At 42.9% G+C, this 7,262-nt stretch overlaps 1 long non-coding RNA gene across 1 annotated transcript in view; it reads right to left on the bottom strand.

Moving 5' to 3' along the window:
- Window positions 1–7,262, bottom strand: part of LOC128420240 (uncharacterized) — a 241,864-nt gene that overhangs the window by 216,716 nt on the left and 17,886 nt on the right. The window lies entirely within an intron of this gene.

Raw genomic sequence — 7,262 nt, 5'->3', positions numbered from 1 at the left:
TCCTGGGATAGTTTTCTTTTTTAAATGTGAATATGAAGGTTTACCATCATCTGGTTTTGGTCTTTGTGGTGCATCTCTTCGTCTGTTCTTTCCATCTGCTGCCCTTAGCACCACATTATCGATCACCTGACCCATACAAAGGGAGATTGCTAACTCCCATTGTCCCATGTGAAGCAGGGGAAACCTGAGAACCCAACAGGAGGGAGTCGGCCAGTAATAAATCAAGCTCTGAGGGTCTCTTTTCCTAAGAGCACAAGAAGAATCCTGCAGCTGGATCAGACCAAAGGCCCACCTCGTCCAGCCACCTGTTCCCACAATGGCCAACCAGAGGTGGGAGGCGGCGTCTTGCTGAATATCAGCTTCTGGAAGCCACAAATGGGGAGAATTACAGCTGCGCTCAGATTCCACTTGCAGGTTTCCCATAATGGGAATCTGGTTTTCCACTGTGAGAATAGGATGTTCGACTAGGATGCGGGGCCTGATCCAGGGCCAAACTACACATAACATTAAATGTTGCTTTGTACCTAACACACAGGTTTTAAAAACACAGATTCCAGAGGGCCTCTTTTTAATTATCATTTTTTCCTGTCTATAAGACGCCCCCCATGTATAAGACACCCCCTATTTTGGGGGACTTAGATTTAAGAAAATGGGGGATGTATTGTTGTATAAGACGCCCCTAATTTTTGACATTATTTTTTAGGGGAAAAGCCTAGTCTTATACACGGAAAAATACGGTATATGTGCTGTGGGGGGGAGTCAGAAAATCAGAGGAAAGTAGAGTCTGGGCTGCTGCAATTTCCTGCGAAAGATACAAATTCATTTGCCACACTCCCCCCCCTTTTCAAAATAAGCTCCCTTGGATCTGTCCTTTGACTCCCCTTTGCAGTAGAAAATTTGGATCTAAGCTCCATATCCCATCCCCAGACTTTTGATTCTCATTTATAGATTCTATACTCACAGCGGAATGACTAGAAAGAAGCTTAATTTGGATGCTAGCTTTTATCTCCTTCAAAGTCCTCCTTACACAAAGATGTAACTCTCAATCCCAGAATGAGAACTATAGCTTACCCCTTAAAGGTAAAGGTAAAGGGAGCCCTGACCATTAGGTCCAGTCGTAGCCGACTCTGGGGTTGCGGCGCTTATTTCACTTTACTGGCCGAGGGAGCCGGCGTACAGCTTCCGGGTCATGTGGCCAGCATAACTAAGCTGCGTTTTTTTAGCTTACCCGGGATCCGTGGGCAAAGAGCCTGGACACTGAATGGCCGAACGGCGGCTGTACATCCATGCCAATCTCCCTCTTGAGCTGCGTCTCTCTCTCCCACCCTTCCCTCTCCCAGGACGTTGTAGGGGAGGGGAACATGAACGCTTGGCAACCAGAGGCACTTCAATGAAATGGTTTGGCAGGCACCCCGGGGTGAGGAGGAACTCAAGGGTGGTCGTTCAATATCACCCTCCTTCTCCTCCCTGTGATGGCTGAGCTCTGCCTCCACAGTCAGTGGCAGCAGTGCTTCTGAATATGAGTTCTGGAAACCTCGGGGGGGGGGAGAGCTGGGGGGCATAAATGGACTGCACAGGAAAGGTTATCTCTATCTATCTACCATCTATCTATCTATATCTATCATCTATCTATCTATCATCTATCTATCTATCATCCTATATCTATCTATCTATCTATCTATCTATCTATCTATCTATCTATCTATCATCTATCTATATCTATCTATCTATCATCTATCTATCTATCTATCTATCTATCTATCTATCTATCTATCTATCTATATCTATATCTATCATCTATCTATCTATCATCTATCTATCATCTATCTATCTATCTATCTATCTATCTATCTATCTATCTATCATCTATCTATCTATCTATCTATCTATCATCTATCATCTATCTATCTATCTATCTATCTATATCTATCTATCTATCATCTATCTATCTATCTATCATCTATCTATCTATCTATCTATCATCTATCTATCTATCTATCTATCTATCTATATCATCTATCTATCATCATCTATTATCTATCATCTATATATCTATCTATATCTATCTATCATCTATCTATCTATCTATCTATCTATCTATCTATCTATCATCTATCTATCTATCTATCTATCTATCATCTATCTATCTATCATCTATATCTATCTATCTATCTATCTATCTATCTATCTCTCTCTCTCTCTCTCTCTCTATCTAATCTATCTATCCATCTATCATCTATCATCTATCTATCTATCATCTATATCTATCATCTCGCTCTCTCTATCATCTATCTATCTATATCTATCTATCTATCTATCTATCTATCTATCTATCATCTATCTATCTATCTATCTATCATCTATCTATCATCTATCTATCATCTATATCTATCTATCTATCTATCTATCTATCATCATCATCTCTATCTATCTATCTATCTATCTATCTATCATCTCTCTCTCTCTCTCTCTCTCTCTCTCTCTCTCTCTCTCTAATCTATCTATCCATCTATCATCTATCATCTATCTATCTATCATCTATATCTATCATCTCGCTCTCTCTATCATCTATCTATATCTATCTATCTATCATCTATCTATCTATCTATCTATCTATCTATCTATCTATCTATCATCTATCTATCCATCTATCTATCTATCTATCTATCCATCCATCTATATCTATCTATCTATCTATCTATCTATCTATCTATCATCTATCTATCCATCAATATCAATCTATCTATCATCATCTATCATCTATCATCTATCATCTATCATCTATCATCTATCATCTATATCTATATCTATCTATCTATCTATCTATCTATCTATCTATCATCTATCATCTATCATCTATCATCTATCATCTATCATCTATCATCTATCATCTATCTATCTATCTATCTATCTATCATCTATCATCTATCTATCATCTATCATCTATCATCTATCTATCTATCTATCTATCTATCTATCTATCTATCTATCTATCTATCATCTATCATCTATCTATCTATCTATCTATCTATCTATCTATCATCTATCTATCATCTATCTATCATCTATCTATCTATCATCCTATATCTATCTATCTATCTATCTATCTATCTATCTATCTATCTATCTATCATCTATCATCTATCTATCTAATCTATCTAATCTATCTAATCTATCTAATCTATCTATCTATCTATCTATCTATCATCTATCTATCATCTATCTATCTATCTATCTATCTATCATCTATCTATCTATCTATCTATCTATCTATCTATCTATCTATCATCTATCTATCTATATCTATCATCACCATCATCTAACTATCTATCATCTATCTTTATCTATTTCTATCTCTATCATCTATCTCCGCCACTGACTATGCTGCACTGTCTCTCTTAGGAAAGAACAGTCGCTCCTGAGAGCTAGGAAAAAGTTCTGGGAAAGGGGGGGGGGGGGTTGGAGGAAGGCAGGGGTCACAGGCAGAAGCAGCCTCAGGGCCTGCTCCAATTGGACGGTGTGTTCCGCCCTAATCCCCAGGGCCATCTTCTTAGTTTAGAATATTTATTTGCTTCAGTGCTTCATTTTTGAAAAGAGACGACTTGGCAGGAAAGCACCATATAAACGCCAATGAATATGGAGAAGGGGAGGGAAATGTTCCCAGGCCTAGAAACCTCTTCCCCAATGCGTTGCTTCCCGTTTCTCAGCAGCTGGGTGAGCTCTGCCCCGTTTTTTAATTGAAGTTTTTGCAATACAGTGGACGCTTGGGTTTCGAACATGATCTGTGCAGGATGCATGTTCGCAACTTGCAGTGTTCGCAACCTGCATCTGCGCATGCATGGGTTGCGATTCGGCGCTTCTGCGCATGTGCAAAGGGTGATTTAGCGCTTCTGCGCATGTGCAACCACTGAACCCTGGAAGTAACCCATTCTGGTAATTCTGGGTTTCGGCGGTCCGTAACCTGAAAAAACGCAACCTGAAGTGGCTGTAACCCGAGGTATGACTGTACAATAAAAGGAGCAAACCCATCTGCAGGAAATAAAGAAAGAAACTAAAGGAAGAAGGAAGAGAAAAAGAAGCTGCAAGATCCTGCCTCGTCAGTATACCTTAACTTTCATCCTCTCCAGAGGCAGGTGTGCCCTCCCAGCTCTCACCTGGGCTCCCCCTCTCTTCTCAAAGCCTCTCACGCTGGGATATCTCCCCTTTCCTGCCTCTCACATCTGTATACAGTTCTTACCACAGTAGAATGAGAAAAATAACATTAAAGGTAAAGGTAAAGGTACCCCTGCCCGTACGGGCCAGTCTTGACAGACTCTGGGGTTGTGCGCCCATCTCACTCAAGAGGCCGGGGGCCAGCGCTGTCCGGAGACACTTCCGGGTCACATGGCCAGCGTGACAAAGCTGCATCTGGCGAGCCAGCGCAGCACACGGAAACGCCGTTTACCTTCCCGCCAGTAAGCGGTCCCTATTTATCTACTTGCACCCGGGGGTGCTTTCGAACTGCTAGGTTGGCAGGCGCTGGGACCGAGCAGCGGGAGCGCACCCCGCCACAGGGATTCGAACCGCCGACCTTTCGATCGGCAAGCCCTAGGCGCTGAGGCTTTTACCCACAGCGCCACCCGCGTCCCAAAATAACATTAGAATGATAATAAATGAGAGAAAAGAGAGAAAGAAAGAAAGAAAGAAAGAGATAAAAGGACCTGCAGCTGTCCACCGGTCAGATGTGTCATCAATATTTCTTCCAGTTGGTCAAATGCTCCGTCTATCTTATTCAATTATTCCTTTTGCTGGACGTTGTTTTTTTCCAGCCTTCCACCCAAAGCTCTCCAGTTTGTTTACTTTTTTCTATGCAGAAAGTCTAAAAAAGATTCTTCTGAAGAAGTGTGCATGCACACGAAAGCTCATGCCAATAACAAACTTAGTTGGTCTCTAAGGTGCTGCCAACCTAGCAGTTCGAAAGCACGTCAAAGTGCAAGTAGATAAATAGGTACCACTCTGGTGGGAAGGTAAACGGGGTTTCCATGCTCTGCTCTGGTTCGCCAGAAGCGGCTTAGTCATGCTGGCCACATGACCCGGAAGCTGTATGCCAGCTTCCTCGGCCAATAAAGCAAGATGAGCGCCGCAACCCCAGAGACGGCAACGACTGGACCTAACGGTCAGGGGTCCCTTTACCTTTAAGGTGCTAGTGGAAGGAATTTTTAAATTTTGTTTCAATTATAAAACAGTCCCTCTTTATTCTTTATCTCCTCCTTTGAAAGAAAAGCTTTTTAAAAGCTGTGTTTGTATATTAATGCATAGAAGTTCAGTTACTGTATTTTTCCCTCTATTACACGCAGATTTTTTCTCCTAAAAAGTAAGGGGAAATGTCTGTGCGTGTTATTGAGCGAATGTGTGGTCCCTGGAGCTGACAAGCGCGAGTGAAGGCAAAAATCAGGCAAATATCAAATCGTCCGGAGAAGGGAAGCCTTGAAAGGAGGAAGCTCTGCCTCAGGGTCTTACTGCCCACCCGCTTCTGTTTCCTTACTGTGTTTGCTCAAACGGAACAAAGAGCAGAGAAAACCCCTCCCCTCCAGGCAAGCAGAGGGGAAAGCAGAGCTAATTCCTCTCCGTGCGTCTGGGACTCGAAGGCAACATGCAGGTTGGGGGGGGGGAGAGAGAGAGAGAGAGAGAGCTGGCTGGCTTGTGGGGGGGGGACTTTTGCCTTCCTTTCCTCCCTCCGGTAAAACCCCTCTCCTGCATTCTTAGCCAGCTGCTTCTCTGCACACCCCTCTCCTTGTCGCTTCTATGTTTTTCCTTCCCTCCCTACTTAAAACGTAGTTCCAATCACGGATCCACATGGATCCTCAGGATCTTTGCATTGAGTCACCCCAAATTCACCATCAGATCACATAGCAATGATCTGATGCAAAACCAGGGCTGCAATGGTGCAAAAACATGGTTACAAAGCACGGATCCACATGGATCCTCAGGATCTTTGCATTGGGTCACCCCAAATTCACCATCAGATCACATAGCATGTCCATGGCTACAGCCTGCACCAAAAAAATCACGCACCCACTGTTTCCTGGGGCTGCAATGGTGCAAAAACGTGGTTACAAAGCATGGATCCACATGGATCCTCAGGATCTTTGCATTGGGTCACCCCAAATTCACCATCAGATCACATAGCATGTCCATGGCTACAGCCTGCACCAAAAAAATCACGCACCCACTGTTTCCTGGGGCTGCAATGGTGCAAAAACGTGGTTACAAAGCATGGATCCACATGGATCCTCAGGATCTTTGCATTGGGTCACCCCAAATTCACCATCAGATCACATAGCATGTCCATGGCTACAGCCTGCACCAAAAAAATCATGCACCCACTGTTGCCTGGGGCTGCAATGGTGCAAAAACGTGGTTACAAAGCATGGATCCACATGGATCCTCAGGATCTTTGCATTGGGCTACCCCAAACTCACCGTCAAATCACATGTCTGTGGCCGCAGCATGAAGCACAAAAATGATACATCCACTGTTTCATTCAGAATTTTTTTTTCTTGTTTTCCTCCTCTAAAAACTATGTGCGTGTTATGGTCAGGTGCGTGTTATCGAGCGAAAAATACGGTACTTTAAAACCTTAATTTGTGTCCCAATCCATTTCCTGTGTCGTTTCCATCAAGATATCAGCTCTGTACCAGTCCTGTATCTATATATCAGTCCATCAATCTTGTTTGTCCAGTCTTTCTCCTCTTCTTCCAGTTAACCAGAGGAGCAATATTCCTTTCAGAGTGCACACGAAGTCTATCCTTTCTCTGCTTTGGCTCCACTCCTGCCCCCCCTAAAATAAATAAACCAAACCCCCAGTATTTTGCAGCTCTGTTCCTCCCAGTCTTTGCACACCCATGTGCAACTCTGTCATTCCATTCTGCTTTTCAGACTGCGTCTCTGATTCAAATATTTTTTTCTTCCCCCCTTGGCTCTCTCCCCCCCCCCCGATCTGAGCCTGCAATTGCCAGAAAAGGAGCTTCTATCTCCTTTTCTGGCAATTCTGGCACTTCATCAACAGATTCTCCTAGAATCATTTTTCTTACCTGCACACCTATTTCCTCAAACAGTGCTATTGCCACATTAACTGTCAATGGATTGCCTTTCAAAATTCTTCATCCTTGCAGTCACATGCATTCACAGTGCAGCCTTCTCACAGTCAAGCAGTGTGTCCTTGTGATGCTTAAAATTCCAATCTCACCACAAGTACAAATTTCCTTTGCAAAATAAATATG

The sequence above is a fragment of the Podarcis raffonei genome, chromosome 8 (assembly GCF_027172205.1).
Source record: "Podarcis raffonei isolate rPodRaf1 chromosome 8, rPodRaf1.pri, whole genome shotgun sequence".
Lineage (NCBI taxonomy): Eukaryota > Metazoa > Chordata > Lepidosauria > Squamata > Lacertidae > Podarcis > Podarcis raffonei.
Note: the sequence above shows the minus strand (reverse complement) of the source record. Positions and strands in the feature narration are given on the sequence as shown.